At 33.3% G+C, this 17,433-nt stretch overlaps 1 protein-coding gene across 3 annotated transcripts in view; it reads right to left on the reverse strand.

Moving 5' to 3' along the window:
• The window catches only part of LOC126771728 (uncharacterized), a 159,172-nt gene extending 153,824 nt beyond the window's left edge, over positions 1–5,348 (reverse strand). The window contains exon 1 of one of the 3 annotated variants that reach the window (XM_050491779.1): positions 5,109–5,348. The gene's annotated coding sequence lies outside the window, so the exon portion shown is untranslated. Of the gene's footprint in view, positions 1–889; positions 921–4,919 lie in introns of those variants that run through there. The other 2 variants (XM_050491780.1, XM_050491781.1) reach the window with 2 other exon arrangements.
• Positions 5,349–17,433: the final 12,085 nt, after the last annotated feature.

Below are 17,433 nucleotides of genomic sequence, written 5' to 3' on the forward strand. Positions count from 1 at the left end.
TCGGCGGCACGGGAGTTAAATCTCTTTCAATTTCGATACTTTTGTTGTTACGGATAATTTTTCGACATAAATAGTTAATACCAATTTAATGTCGGATCATTTGAACCTAGGACCTCGGTATCAGCAGCCACATAAGCCACTACACTGGCAACTAGCCAATTATAGAATAACGGAATGTTGAATGAGTGATTTAACATTATTATACGACGTAAAGTTAACTGCTGTCATTCATAGTAGCAATTTAATCATGGACGTTGCTCTTTCTAATTACATTACCATGTATTAGAGTTTCATATACAGTAACAGCCTGTGAATATCCCACTGCTGGGCTAACGCCTCCTCTCCCTTTTGGGGAGATAGTTTGGAGCTTATTCCACCACGCTGCTCTAATGCGGGTTGGTGGAATACACATGTGACAGAATTTCTGTGAAATTCGACACATGCAGGTTTCCTCGCGATGTTTTCCTTCACCGTCAAGCACGAGATGAATTATAATAACAAATTAAGCACATGAAAATTCAGTGGTGCTTGCCCGGGTTTGAACCCACGTTCATCGGTTAAGATTTACGCGTTCTTACCACTAGGCCATCTCGGTTTGAGTCTCATATACTTATATGCTCATATATGCGACCATATACAAAGTCGATAAAAAATATTATTTTCATGTCAATATTCGAATAAAATTAATTACTTTTGGACAATTCAAAGACTAAATTACAGGTAAACTTTGGCCACGGTAGTTTCCACTTTTAGTTGAGTTGGCTGAGTTGGGGTTTCCCGGTGAGCTGTACTACCAATTATTTGAGGATATTAATCAAGCGACGTTAGTATGAGTAAAAATATTATTTTGTTTTTATTTATTTTAAAGTCTGAAAAAAAATGAGCTCACTTTTTTTAGCTGTTTGGGTTGTGTTGTTCGCTTGTTTTGGCTCCGCAGCTGTGCAAGAGTTTTTGTCATAAATCGTGGATTTCTTATCTCTTTTTGCTTAACTGTAAAACTGTCATTAAAGAATCAACTTTCATGAATAACGGTTACAATGATTTCAAAACCATTAACGTCGACATATATTTTATATATTTCCAATAAACGATTATACATAAATAATATATAATATAAAATACATAGTATCTATATATAACATTGTATGAAGACGATCACAATTTAAAATATTTTTAAAATATCATATTTATTTATATATAATAACGTAGGTCAAACATTTCACAACTCACAATACAACAAAATAGAAATACGCAATGAAAGGAACTCAGTCGATACGTTTAAACAAATCTAATACAACGAACTGAACTAAGTTTCCGAGAATAATAAATGTTATAATTGAATACTTTGTTTAAAATTAGTCCTTATTCTTAGAAACATAAGGGTTATGTTTATTTTGTTAACTGTATGTTTTAGTTAGGGTTGACAATAATACAAATATTATTATTACTAGGCGGTTAATTTTATGTACATATTGTATGGGTACTTGTAATTTAACTACCTGGATAAAAATTCATATACATATTACTACCGATAGGAGCCTTTAAGCCTGTAAAGCTCGACTGCCTACAGATTTAGCGACGTGAAAGCAATTGTGTGAAAGAACCAATAAGGCTCGATCCAAGTTCTTGGGCAATTGTTATTTGATAAGGAGGGGAAAGTGGGTAAATTTTGTCTCTTTAAAGAATAATACTATCATCTCTCATGAATGGAATCAATCTATGTAGCCTTTTTAAGTTATTACAAACGCTGAATTACGTTTTCTATCCTAATATTATAAATGCGAAATTAACAACGTTACGATTACACAGCTAATCCACTGCACGGATTTTGATGAATTTTGATATGTGAACCCCAAGTAGGGACACTGGCTACCCATTTTTACTCTTAACAAACTCAACACGCGGACGAAAACTAGTAGCTTATAAATGGCATCAACAAAATGTTCCTCTTTTACCAAGAATGTTATGTGGTTTCGTACACTAAGTTTATACATCGCTGTTCGGTGGATATTCAAAATTCATTCTTTCCAAGTCGTGTTTTCCTTAAACGCCGCGCACGAGTTGAATTATAAACACAAGTTAAATCTCTCCTTACGATTATCAATAATTATGCAGGTAATTTTAATATTATGTGTCACTTCAAACTTATACACCCAGGTGCAATGACGTGCTCAAGATTGGGAGCTTGATAATTTTAGTGTTCAAATAAATTATTCAAATAAATGAGACAACCCTATTTTATTTGCACCTATTTCTAGGTAGCGTCTGTCTAAAAGGACTTTATAAGCAATAATAGCAGAGCGGTTAATTGATACCAGTTTTCTACACCAACCACAGTACCTTTGTGGTCGGAATTAATACATTGTATATGGTAAATAATCTCTGTTTATTTAAATAGGTAATGGGGTTCTTGAAATGGAATTATTTTGTTTACATATTCTAAATAATAGTATTTTGTTTCATTTAATCTTCGTATAACTACTGAGGCTGTTGCCGGTTCTCCGGGAAATGGTGGTAGGTGATAGTTACATTAATGGTTCGAACAAAAACAATCCAATCTATAGAAATCCATCCTTCTTTCTTCTCTAACCGTATAATTTCGTAAAAATTGTGAAGAGCTCTTTCATTTCTATGAGTTTTTTATACCTGTCTATGTGTACAATAAGTCCACTCGATAACAAGGTAAACCAAATTCGAAGTCATTATTGCGTCAGATTAACTTTTGTTCTCGTTTTAAGCGTCATAACTGATAAAATTGCATAGCTGGCACGAAATGGACTTACGTCCCTATTACATGGAACTTAACCTAAAAACAAACTCTGACCTGCTATGTCAGAACAGAATAACATATGTATTAGGTCGTTATCGGCCTGAAGAGAGATTTTAACAAAGGACCATCTGATCTGCAGCTGTATAAATTAGCCACTAGACCTACAAGGTAGGAGGTATCATTTTATACCCATAAATAAAAGAATAGCACATCTTTTATTCATGTCAAATTAGCTTGGTTTAAAGAATGCATAAGAATCCGCCTTGCATTTGAAGTTAAATGTTCTTTGTGGATGAATAAAATTAATTACTTTACAACTAAACAACCAATACAACCAATAAGGAATGAGCGCTTAATAATCATTCATATAAATATATATATATATATATTGTAACGTTAATTTTTTGTTTGCTTACCCAATAATCTCATAAAGAACATATTAAAACAAATTCCTATTGAACGCAGAGTAGATTGAATCGCAGAAGCCGTAAGAATCAGTCTATTTTCACATTCTCCTTTTAAAGACCCATTGTTTTAAACAAGTCAATCAAAATTTCAAGTACCTGAAGAAATAAATTCAATAGATTGTAAAAATCATTAAAAAAGTTCTGAAAAATTGTATAACTATAGCAATGGCGAAATTCTATAACTATCTATCCATACATGTTTTTCTAAATTATATTAATTTTTTTAAAACATCTATTAACCCTTAAAAATAAAGAGCAAATATTCGACATAGACAAAAGTAAATGTCTTTTTTTTACAGAATAGGAAGGCGGACGAGCATATGGGCCACCTGGTGGTAAGTGGTCACCAACGCCGGTAGACATTGGCATGTAAGAAATGTTAACCATCGCTTACATCACCAATGCGCCACCAACCTTCGGAACTAAGATGTTATGTCCCTTGTGCCTGTGTACTGGAATTACACTGGCTCACTCACCCTTCAAACCGGAACACAACAATACCAAGTACTGTTGTAGAATATCTGATGAGTGGGTGGTACCTACCCAGATGAGCTGGAACAAAGTTCTACCACCAGTAAATATATGTATGGGGATAGCTTTATAGAAGTCCATCTTAGATCTGGGTAGGTAACACGCATCATTTTTCTATCGCCAATACACCAAACCTGTGGTTGCAATGGTGAGTGACCCAGTGCTGATGACTTCGAACAGTGGCTTGGAGGCCTTAGTGACATAACTGGCAGTCGATGTTCTTTTTTTCAATTTAAATAATAATAACAATTAAATAATTAAAAAGGCTCGTAATATAAAGTTTCATAATATATTAATAATACACAATTTCAACTGGATAAAACCGGTCTAAAGTAGTTGCGGGTAGTTACTATATAATTATAACAGTTTTATGTAATTACAAATCATCAATCAGTACATAAACGTTATATAAATTCTCGTTAAACTTATGTACCTATGTTGGATCTTGTAGTTTGCGATATTGAATGTCAAGGCGGCATTAGACGCCGGTATAATAGTTAAACCAGTAATTGTTAGCTACGTGGAATGCAGACACAATTACTTTCATTCACACGATAAACGATACAGAGGTAACCTAACTATACTTGATAAACAGATGATGCAACTACTTGGATAAACTTTTACACGCGATAGATTATTTTTATTTTATAAAAAATAATATCAGCCTTTAGAAAATAGAATAATTTTGAACTTGTTTTGTTTCAGGCATTCTGAGAAGATTGCCATAATAAATTATTATTTATTCATTAAATTACGAAAAGTATACAGACCGAAAAACTTATCTTTATTTTTATATTTAATTTCATCAATAGGACTTCACACAATCACGCATAAAAAAAATAAAAAAGCGTTTAAAATTGTTTAAGAAATGCACCAAACATTCAATTCCTCGAATAGGAAATAAATCACATCTGTCTAGACCTCTTTGTAATAATACCCAGACTGTCTTACGACTTGCTGATATCATGGCACTTTGTATAAGAATCATAAAAATATAATCCGTGTAAATGTCTACATTTGTAACCTTCGATAACTGGTGCATCGACAGCAAAAAGGTATTATATTATTTGTTTTATCGTTATGACGTCAAAAATACGTTAAAAAACATTTACACAGGTGCGTAAAATTATAAATCAATTGTTGTTACCAACCTTGATGTAAATGCGGGTGTTTCTGTTTCAATCAACTGAATTTAAATATTTATTATTTTATGATAAGTAATTACGATTAGGACCGTAGTTTTTTTTTATAATCAACCAACTTTGATAAGTCTTTATCGAAAGTTAATCAACCGCGTCGACTAACAATTGTATGATAAGAGAATATAAAACAAAACCAACCGTGAAAATCCTTAAGTCTTACAAAATCACACCACTCAAGATTTGCAACATTCCAAAATGCACCACAATTATTACAATTTCACGTAAAACTGTTATATTTTCACATAAACACGTATCCACACTCGGCCTATCACTGTTACACTTTCGCAAAAATGAGAAGAAATGTTTGGCGATGTTTTTTTTTTACGAAAGTTATCACGCGATTTCGGCGAGCGGTACGACAGCACTACCTCGCACGGCGATCCGTCGTGGACTGACGCGCGAGGGAGAGAAAGGTCATATCGAATTTGAATAAAGAGCAATAGGTGTGAAAGAGATGGCCTATGGGAATGAAGTTAGCGGAAGATCACGATATGACCGAGAATGACCACATAGCACGCATTTTGTTTTGTACAATGATTGCACAAATTGAGAGTTGGCGCGTTTTTGTTACGGGCCACGTGTTTAAATTTATGTTTTTAAATAGCATCGAAACAATTTATTTGAGTGGTTTTTTGTTTTTAGAAGCACCTTTTAAACTTTACGATCTTTAATAACTCTAGTTAATTTTAAACAAAAACGTTCGTAGTGGGGTCTTTCATTTTTTGCAGGAGACCGAAACAAATGTAAATATAAATATAAATACTGGAATGTCTTGAGAATAATTAAATTATTAATTTAACTGAAATGTAATAAAATTAGCTTTTATACATTTACTTGTAGAAGTTTTTGTTGTAGTAGTAGAGTAAACTTTAAAACATTATCTTCCAAAAGGGGAGGAGGCTTTAGCCCAGCAGTAGGCTATGGGGTATTTACAATCTGTTACTTTGATTTAATTAACTTTAAGTTTCTGTTGTAAAACTGAATGTACATAAGATATATTAATATACTTATGTAATTTAAAAAATAAAATAAAGGAACGTCAATAAATATGTAAAAAAGTAGCCTCGATACCAATGTATAGTCTAATCTTCTTTTTGTAATCAACGCGTAAGATTTTTTTACTTTTTTTTTCTCGAAGCGTTGCAATAAGGCGGGTGAAATTGGCAATTGTTTTTTAAGTTATGCCAAAAGATAACACTTTTAGGGTTCCTTGTTTAAAAAGAAATAATATTCTATATCTTTAGACACTTACTTTATTAATTATTATAGTTTGTAACAACAGCGAATATAATAATATAAAATGTATAGCTATAGGGTAGACAGTCGAGATGGCTCAGTGAAGTGAGAAGACTGATTTCAACCATAGATATATATGTAGATAGATACCATAAACATAACTTATTGTTTTCATTTGTATTTAAAATTCATCTGCTCAGCGCGAATGAAAAATATATTCCATATCAGCTAGCTTGAAAGCCTCACTCTTTTAGTAGGCATATGTATATCTGTCATACCGCATTATAGCGGCGTGAAGTAATGAGCTCCTAACATTGTTAACAGGATATGAGGCTATTGCCAGCTACTGTTAGTGTAAGGGTGTTCTAAGTTCAAGAATATATAACTGTTATTTCACCATGAAATATTCGAATGTGACGACCTTTATCTTCAGTTTCTAGTGATACGTAATACAGCCTGACAATTGACAGAGTAATAAGGGTCAAATAGATTTAAAAGAAGTAGTAACTTTACTTTTTTCGAAAATATGTTTTCATTTGAGGCAAACAATTGTTTTTCAAGACAACAAATTTTTAGGTGGTTAGATACGTACAAGTTCATCTATTTTTTCTTTTTTTTTATATACAGACCAAATTTATTCAAAGATTCTAACAACGAAAAGCTATAAGGATTTTGTTGAAATGAAAAAAGGCAATATTTTAATATAGGCCTTAATAAAAAGCTTATTTTAAAAATGAACGTATTTTCAAATTACAAATGGCCTTATTGATCAACCTTGCTTAGCGGGTGATTAGTTTAACAATGTTGTCTTCTTCTTTCGAATATCAAATAAATAATGTCTGTACAACGCCGCTACAATGACTGTCCACATCCAGGACTGTAAGACGAAGGCGATCCAACTGCGCAGAGGGGTGAGACAGGGGGATGTAATATCCCCGAAACTGTTCACCAACGCGTTGGAAGACGTTTTCAAAACGCTAGATTGGACTAGGTATGGAGTCAATGTAAACGGCGAGTACATCTCACACCTTCGATTTGCCGACGATATCGTCATCATAGCAGAGTCGCTGGAACAACTCACCGAAATGCTGCGTAGCCTAGGCGAGTCTTCCCGGTGTGTCGGTCTCGGTATAAACTTGGACAAGACCAAGGTCATGTTCAATAGGCATGTCGTGCCGGGACCGATATACGTCGAGGGGAAACCTCTCGAAGTTGTTAGTGAATATACCTACCTAGGACAGATAATACAAGTCGGTAGGAACAACTTCGAGAAGGAAGCCGATCGAAGAATTCGCTTGGGATGGGCAGCATTTGGCAACCGTCGTCAAGTCCTCGAGTCGTCTATACCGCAATGTTTGAAGACGAAAGTCTTCAACCAATGCGTCTTACCTGCCATGACATACGGTGCCGAAACGTGGACACTAACTGCGGGACTAGTCCACAAATTCAAAGTCGCTCAGCGTGCTATGGAGATAAGATCAGAAATTAGATTATCCGGAAAAGAACCGGAGTCACCGACATAGCTTGCAAAATTAGCAGGCTGAAGTGGCAGTGGGCTGGTCACGTATGTCGTAGGATCGATGGCCGTTGGAGCAGACGAGTCCTAGAGTGGAGACCGCGAATCGGCAAGCGCAGCGTAGGGCGCCCTCCAGCCAGGTGGACCGACGACCTTAAGAAGGTGGCGGGCACCAACTGGATGCGGAAGGCGGAGGACAGGGAGCTTTGGCGCACCTTGGGAGAGGCCTATGTTCAGCAGTGGACAACGATTGGCTGTTGATTGATTGATTGAATGACAGAAAGAGTAGACTCAGTAGAAGCCCGTTAGTCTTTTTTGGATTTTCTAATGAAATAATTAAGTTTTCCAATTATGTAAGTAGTTCAAACATTTTTTTTTATTTGACATAATTTCCACGTCGAGTAAGTAAGGTAGCTTGTCATTCAGAATGTATAATATTTGTTATATTTATACATTGATACTTGACGCTTTACCTGCTTTCTACAGCCCCGGATTTATGCCTAGGCTTACAAGATACCGGCCTATGGGGTCTCAGCCAAGAATAATATAATTTTACTCTAACGGCTTCGAAATGTTCCTCAAATATCAATGTGGATAGGGGCTTTGGACCTCTAAGTCCGGGCCTGATTTTTCGAGACACAGAAGTGTAAGCACTGCCAACTTCCAGAGTATGGGCTGATATTGAGAAAATAATGTGGACGAAAACGGTCAAGGGGACATTTTTGGGATAGTTATTACCATATGGGGGTAGAATAGCCGGTTAGTAGGACAAATATATCCAGACAAGCTAACCTGTTCAATTTGTCAAAACTAAGTAAACAATAATAAAACAATTATATTGTATTCATATTATTTAATAATGCTATTATACTTTCTATTTTAAATGATAAACTATTTTTCACATCAATTGCATACAGAAATAAATGCGTATGTTTCTAAGCGGGAGTCGTTTTAATCGTTTGTTTTCATCGTAATTTGAATTTCTGAACGAAATAAAAAATAAACAGTAAACATAATTATTAAAAAACCTTTAAACATATTATTATGTTATTAAAATTAAACTAGCTTTACCATACTAAATGTGTAAATAGTAATTAAGAATGGAAAAAATAGGTTAAATTTATTTTTAATTTAATTATTACTAAATGTGAATACTTAGTAATATAATATTAGTAATATATATATTATTTTCAAATGTTTCCAGTGTATAAATAGTGGCTTTTTAATTTGCAATTTGAAACAATAGGTTTAGAAAGATTACTGGAAATGTACAAAGTACCGGGCGTGTACAGAGCATTACATAGTAAGTACGGGCGAATAGATCGCTTAGCGAATGTTTATATCGTATTGTTTAAATCAAATCAAATGATTCTTTATTGAAGGTTTTAGTTTCATAAGGACATTTTTAATCGTCATGTTATAGTATTGAATTATGTAAAGATGCCACAGGTTTGGAATGTAAATTCTACCGAGAAGAACCGGTAAGAAACCGGTAGTTATTGTATTGTACCCTTTTAATTACAGAGTCAAAAGCCGAGATGGCCCTGTGGTAAGAACGCGTGAATCTTAACCGATGATCGCGGGTTTAAACCCGGGCAAGCACCACCGAATTTTCATGTGCTTAATTTGTGATTATAATTCATCTCGTGCTTGACGGTGAAGGAAAACATCGTGAAGAAACCTGCATGTGTCTAATTTCACTCACAGCCCATCTGATCCCAAATTAAGCAGAGCCTTGTACTATGGAAACCAGACAACTGATACTACTTTTCTTTTGTAAATACATACTTATATAGATAATTACACCCAGACTCGGACAAACAGACATGTTCATGTACACAAATGTCTCTCCTGGGTGGGAATCGAACCCTCGGCGTAAAAGGCAAGTATCTACCAAACACGCCAACCGACTTGTCGATTTTATGCATATCCTGCTTGGAAATCAATAAATACCAACGTTTTTTATCATTTATATAATCTTGTGTTGAGTAATATGTATTATTCATAAAAGTTTTTAAATATTTAAATTAATAGGCAAAGTTAAAAATAACACGTTATAATATCCTAAATATAAATATTTAATATATAAATTTGTATAAGGCTAAAACTGAGACTTCAGACAGTTTTGTATTACATAAAAAAACCTTTTAATGAAAAAACCCAATCGATTTATATTTCACTATTAATTTAAATTATTAAGTGCATTCACGTGCTTAATTTGTGATTATAATTCATCTCGTGCTATACAGTGAAGGAAAACATCGTGAGGAAACCTGCATGTGTCTAATTTCACTGACATTCTGCCACATGTGAATTCTACCAACCCGCATTGGAGCAGCGTGGTGGAATAAGCTCCAAACCTTCTCCTCAAAAAGAGGAGAGCGATGGGACTCACAGGCTGTTACGGTTCTCTTATTTTTTAGGTCGGATGAATTCATCCCCTCGGGATAAATCGGGATAAATATTGGATGAAAGTTTATATGGAACATCGGACACACGGATAATGGTCCAAGAAAGGAAAACAACGATTACTGACTACAAAATATTGACACACCTGTAAATATCTCACTGCTGGACTAAGGACCCCGTTTGAGGACAAGGTTAGGAGCTGATTCCGCCACGCTTCTCCAATGCACATTGGTGGATACACATGCAGGTTTTTATACGTTGTTTTTATTCCCCGCTGAGATAAATTATAAACTCAAATTAATGTGAAATGTGATCATGTCAAAATTCTGTGCTGTTTGCCCGGATATGAACCCACAATCTTCGGGAAGATAGGTATTCTAACCACTGGGCCATCTCGGCTCTGATGTTGACTACGGAACCTTAAAATGGCATCCCTAAACGTAATGACATAACTACGGGAGAGGTGAAAAATTCAGAATATTAGGAGAGTCGTTTGAAAAAGTTACAAATTTATTTCAGTTGTTCTTTCGTTCTCTTTGTAAATTTTACGCTCTTTGTTTTATCTGTTTTGTGAGTTGATTTCTTATAATGATGGTTCCGTATAATAATTACAAAATACTCACAATGTTTTTTTTCATGTAAAACAGATTAGCTACACTTGTTCGTAACTAACCAATTCTAGGAAGACAATTTCAACTAAAAATGTAAATACTGTGAATGTAAGCTACGTGCTTACAGAGGCTACGGCTGTAAGACGTTTTTGCGTTTGGATTAGTGCACGGTCAGCAGATAAATAAATAAACATATATTTTTATATTTTATTATATATATAAATTATTTATAGATAAGAAGTAAGATAAGAAATAAGATATTATATATATAATTATATCAAGATATGTATATTTAATATATACATATCTTGATTTAATATTACGACATTTTTAATAATGAATTTCTTTATCTCTCGACATTTCGTCGTCATCCTCATCCTCAGCCTCATCCAATAAATCATTAATGTTATCCATAATTAATTCTGATATTTAATCTAAAGCCTCATCTTTCTTTTCTAATTGCAAGTAGACAAACATTTCACATTCTTCACTAAATTTTTACCTAAGCTAATGTCGTGAGCATCATCAGATATTCTACCGCAAAACAGCAATACTTGATATTGTTGTGTTCCGGTTTGAAGGGTGAGTGAGCTAGTGTAATTACAGGCACAAGGGACATAAAATCTTACTTCCAAGATACTTACTTTACAAGATTGGTGGCGCATTGGCTATAAGCGATGGTTGAGCTTTTATATTCATTTTGACAATTTTTTTTGTATTTTTTGTTTTTTATCGTAAGTTTTTACCATTCCCCATATATTTTATTAAGAACATTAGTAATTAGTAAAGAAAGAACAATAAACAAAATTGCATGACACTTCTTGGCGCTTATGCGAGATTTCGAGGCACGTGAAAGCTTAAACTGGCATATTTCGGATTTAGTCTCTGTGTGTCACACAAACGCAAAACGTCTCCAAGCTGATGATATCGGATCTAGAAGTTGGATTCAGAAATTCTTCTAGTAAACTCCTCGAGAATGAACTCGTTTAGTGTGTGTTGGATAGACATTAATTACAACTTAAATTAAGTTAAGTAAGACTTAGATTTACTTGTAACGAAGTTGTAGATTTGTTATTCAGTTATTAATATGTTCTTCACCCATAGAAGCAATATTTGAACAAAACGATTACAGTGTTTATGATTATAGTTAATGCAATAACTACTACGAAATAGTTATGTTTGCCCAGACGGAAAGGACAGTGGTTTACTCGGGTTACATTTGAAAATTCACATTTTCTAGCCGCTTTGCCATTTCGGCTATTTAGCCCCTTATATCTATAATTACACTAGCCCGCTCATTTTAAACCAGAGCATTGATCTTTGTCATTAGAATTACTGTTGAATTACGAAATCTAGTGATAAAATGATAAACCAACATTACCCAATATAACGTAACTCATGTTTCTTAATCAAGCGATTAACAAAGACTTTAACAAAGGCTTACTCAGCCTTAATTTAAAAGGAGCACAAACTCCACGGAACACTTCTAAGTGTTCCTTAATAGCAACATCACTAATTTAACATGGTTTCAAAAGAACAATGACCACCATACACCAGGCACGTAGCTTGTTACAACAAAGACGGTCTTGTGAAACGGCTTAGGATCCGAAGTCCAGCTGAACGGAAACATTAACCACTGCAATTAAAAATAAGGTTTTAAGTTTTATATGATTCATGTATTAAAATAAATATTATTTATTATTTTCGGCTGGAGGTTTCGTCCAAGTTTGGGGTAGTCTTAGTTTATTCATTTCTCCGAGCACTTTTTCGCAGGTATGAAATTTATTCCATAAAGTATTACTTAGTAAAATTGTTCTTAAATATATTAATAATAATGCCATTGCAATTTCCATTAAATGACAAAAAAATATAATCATATCATCATGTTTTTGTATAGATACATATCTACATATAATTATCTAACAAAATCCGGTGGACGTCTAACAAAATCAAATGGACGTATTGCTATATACGCAAATGCAGGCAGCATTTGCGTATATATAAACCTTTAAAAAAATAAAAACCTTTTCAATGAAAATAAAACCATATACCAGTTACCATGAAAGTTAGTAGCATATATACTAACTTTCATGGTAACTGGTCAAACGATGTCGAAGTATATTAATCTCAAACAGATAAACCGACATTTAATTTTATTTATAGATTGATTGACTGACTAGTTCGTAACCTCCTAACCTAACTAACTAAAAAGTTAGGTATAACAACGTATCCTATGTCCATTCTTGGGGTTCAAGCTTGTTGTATACTAAATTTCATCAAAATCGGTTAAGTGGCTTAGCCGTGTAATCGTAAAAATAAACAGATAACTTTCATATTTATAATATTAGTATAGAAGTATTGAAAAACGCTACATCCTATTATAAAACCGCATTCTAATTAGTGAGTGAGTGCTGAGCTTTTTGCTCTGGCTTTTGAACGTTACTTGACTTCGGGAGAGGACGACGGTTTTAGCCGTTTATACAGGGTGCATTTGCCACTGGAATCCTTCGAGATCTAACTTCGATTGCTTTTTTTTGTGTGAGAAAAACCGAACTGAAAATGAACGGCGAGTGAAGCGAAGCGTTCGTTTTGCTTTTAATAACGGTTTTATATATCACAGTCGAAACACTTCGGGTTTATAAAATGTTGTTCTTTCTGCCATTAAATCCTGTTTTGTGTAATTAAAGATTGTGTAATAAAGTTAACAGAAACAAAAAAAAAAACACAACGAATGTTTCTTACATAGAATATTTATAAAAAATCTATGCATATAACATTTACCTTTAAATAATTAATAATGAATATATAGTTTTTATTTAAGACAGCTTGAGGTCCGAAACTTGTTAAAGGAGAATCTTGACTACTTCTTTTTTATTCGTATTGAGTCATCTTTTAAATACTGATTTTTCTCTTCTGCCATTATTGATTTGACATTCGAAAGAAGAAGACCGCATTAGTTAACTAATTAATCGTAAAACACCGTATATAATCAACGACATTAATGTTGAAAGATAAATAGAGTTAGTATATTGGAACTTACTAAGTAAAACATTATTATTAAAAAAAAAATATTATGTAGGCAGACTGGCAAGTGGGCCCCTTAATTTTAAGTCGTCAGATGTTATGTCCCTGTACACTGGCTCACTCACCTTTCAACCAGAACGCAACTATTATAAGTTATATATATATATAACCCACTCATCATAAATATTACCACTAAGCATCAATGCTTATAATATATATATATATATAGTGTAAGTTATATATATAGTGGGTTATATATATATATATATATATATATATATATATATATATATATATATACACTCATCATAAATACTACCACTACCAGACACCGGGCTGCTATTGTGAATACTCGACAGAAAAACTCAACAATTTTTTATTAGTCCGACCTAGGATTTGAACCCAGGACCACTGGTTATGCGGCCTTACACGAATATATAAGTATAATTACATGATAATAAAGTTAATAATAATATGTATTGAATAATAAATAATATAAAATTACTGACAATCACATTGTTTGCCGACAAAATATTCCTTAGTAATTATGGCAAGATTTACACGCATGACCTTTAGCTGGTTATCGTTAAAATATGACTTATCAATCAGTATTATTTAACTTCTTATTATATAAATAAGAAGCTGTTGTAAAGTATCAGCTGGACCAGTAAATTATATAAGTATTAGATAGTACCTAGTGTTTTTTTTGTTTAATTCAAACCGTTTCCTTTTTTTTTGTAATTTTGTATACGAGTCTTGTTACTTGAATTAATAAATTATTATTATTATATTTAAACAAAATTGATACAAATTAAGCATTGTTTAAATATGTCTGTTTCGGTTATTCTATAATATATATTTTTCGTTTTGTTTATATTAATGATGAAAGTAATTCAACGGTTAAATAAAATAATCACAAAGTTCACCTCATTTGTTATTCTTTAATTCCATCTTCCTTAGCGTAAGCATTGTTGACGCAGAGTCTACGGCTAGCTCCGCAAAGCCACGAGTGAGGCACAGTACGGGAGGATCCGCAGATGCGTTATATCGATAAGATCCCACAGCCTCTGCGATTCTTGCCGAAGATGGCTGTCAAAGTGGTTTTAGTGGGTAATAATCCAACATAGCCTAGTTCCACTGAGTTTTACATCGTAAAGAAACTTGTATGTGTCAGATGAAATCCTGACACTGGGTTCACCAACCACACTTTAGCGTGGTGGAATAACCTTCAAGTCTTTCTTCAAGAGTAGACCAATTCTTTGATTAGCAGTGTGACCCCTAGAGACAGCTTGCTTTATTATTACCTGCTATCTAATATAACGGGACCAAGAGCACGATTTAACGTAAAAAACACTTAAGTCTATGGAGAATGAAAGAAATATATATATTTAAAAAACTTAATTAAATACAGATTTAAATAACACAAAAGGTAAATATATTTGCCTTGAAGCGAACGATATGATAATAAAAAAGAAGTGCCTCGTTGAAATGTAGGTATTCGAATGAATAAATGATGTTTTGACAATTTGCTTCTATGTTGAAAAAAAAGATATTTCGCCGTTCAAATCTAAAGTGCTTGGTAAGGATCTGTTCATATCAAAGACATTGCTTAACTTAGCGTTACAATCAAGTAATATAATTTGAAGGAATCTTTAAATATATGATTACCTTATGTATATTATTATAACGGATTATATGTGTACCCACTGGGGCATCTTGTCCTTATATCTCGTGCGTAAATCTTTAGCAAACGCCACTGAATTTTTAATGTACTTAATATCTGTTTATAATTCATTTTGTGCTCGGTAAATGCAAACATTGTGAGATCTGCATGTGTCTAATTTTACTGAAATTCTGCCACATGGGTATCCAGCAACCCGCATTGGAGCGTGGTGGATTAAGCTCCAAACCTTAGTCTTAGCTCAGGTGTGGGACATTCATACGTTACATAACTTTTTACTTTTATATTATGATCTTATTTTTGTGTGGTTGGTGTAACCTGTTTTTTAAAGCTGATGCTAAAAATGATGTTAGGATAGAAACATTCAATTCAAATTAATCAAACATTTGATAAATTTAAATATTATTTTTATTTAAATGCGTTCATTGATCATAAATAAAATTGGGATAAGATCTGTTTGTAGAAGTAGAACCATGTTTGGATTTTAACGGAATATCGTGGTTTCAAATCCGGGCAAAAACGACTCAGAAATATGTTAACTTTATATTCCATCTTGTGTTTGCCGGTGAAATAAACATCGTGAGAAAACCTGCATACGTCGAATTAAATTCTACCATATGTGTATTCACCGACCCAACATTGGAGCATACCGCACATCGCGTTAGCACGAACACAAAACTTCCTAAAGAAGAGAGGAGTCTTAGATCCATTTAGGGAAATTAAAAAGGGAAATCTTACAAAATTTACATTAATTAGTGCTCTTTACATAATTGTTTTGCTATAAGAAACAGCGTGGGCTGAAAGAAACTCATAACACCAATCTTTCAACTTCACAAAGTCAATATATCCTTTCAGGGGCAGAGAATTCGATTCTATTATAGAATTCCACAGACCATTTTACTTTTACTAACAAATATAAAACTCACATAAAAAATAAGGCTTGTTATCCTGTACAGAATTATATAAATGATACAAGATCATGATTTATAAATAACTGTATATGATTATTGCATGTAATTTTCTGATTGTTACAATGAGTAATTAATGAGTTTCATGCCGGTTCTTCTCGGTAGAATTTAAATTCCGAACACCGTTAAATTGTAAAATGACAATTCGACAGTGCTTATCATAGATTACTTGAATAAAGTATATTTCAGGTTTGACTTTTGACTTAATATAAATGATTAACCATTGTGTACGTGCCCTATCTTAACAGATGTTTTCAATGGACTTTGATAGTGAAGATGAAGTGTTGCAGCGCATAGTTCTGCTTAAATCTGTCGGTCTATGTCAACTAGCGTCTGGTGTAATTATAATGTATTTGCGTAAAACGTCTTCGCTGTTTTCGATTTAAATTTGGAAGAGCTATTTTCATTTACCAACTGTCAAAACTTTGCCGTTTTGGAGTCGAGCCGTTGAGCTTAAATGTATGAATAAAATCAAAATTTATAATATTAACAGGAATCACGCATCAAAATAGCCTTTCACTGTAAGTTGGTTTCCAACAATTTCAAGGATGAAATACGAAGTGCGTTCTTCTAAAATATCTCTGCATTTTATTTTAGCTAATTGTATCTATATAATAATTGCGGAAACTGCATATTTTTCGAACATGTTTTAATGCCTACGTAGCAACGTGTTCAAATTTTATAGTTTAATCGGTAGTTTTGAACTATTCTCTCGACTTACTCCTATGTACAGTTTTGGGTTGTGTAGCTATTATAATTGCAAGCGTTTGCTAGAAAAGTGCTCGGATCGACATTAACGTAACAATATTATTTCTTGAGGTATTACATAGCGTAGCTAAGTCAACCTATCCTAGGTAAGTAGTACTAGGCGTAGGTTTATTAATGTAATATTTAGACGATTTAGTATTTCAATTCTTTTACAATTCAAACAAACTTTTTGTCTCAAATGCCTTATCACCAATAATATCTTTTATTTTAGTATTTTTTGTATTATTATTTTTTTTTTTCTTTCTTGTTA

This window comes from Nymphalis io, chromosome 11 (assembly GCF_905147045.1).
Source record: "Nymphalis io chromosome 11, ilAglIoxx1.1, whole genome shotgun sequence".
Classification (NCBI taxonomy): domain Eukaryota; kingdom Metazoa; phylum Arthropoda; class Insecta; order Lepidoptera; family Nymphalidae; genus Nymphalis; species Nymphalis io.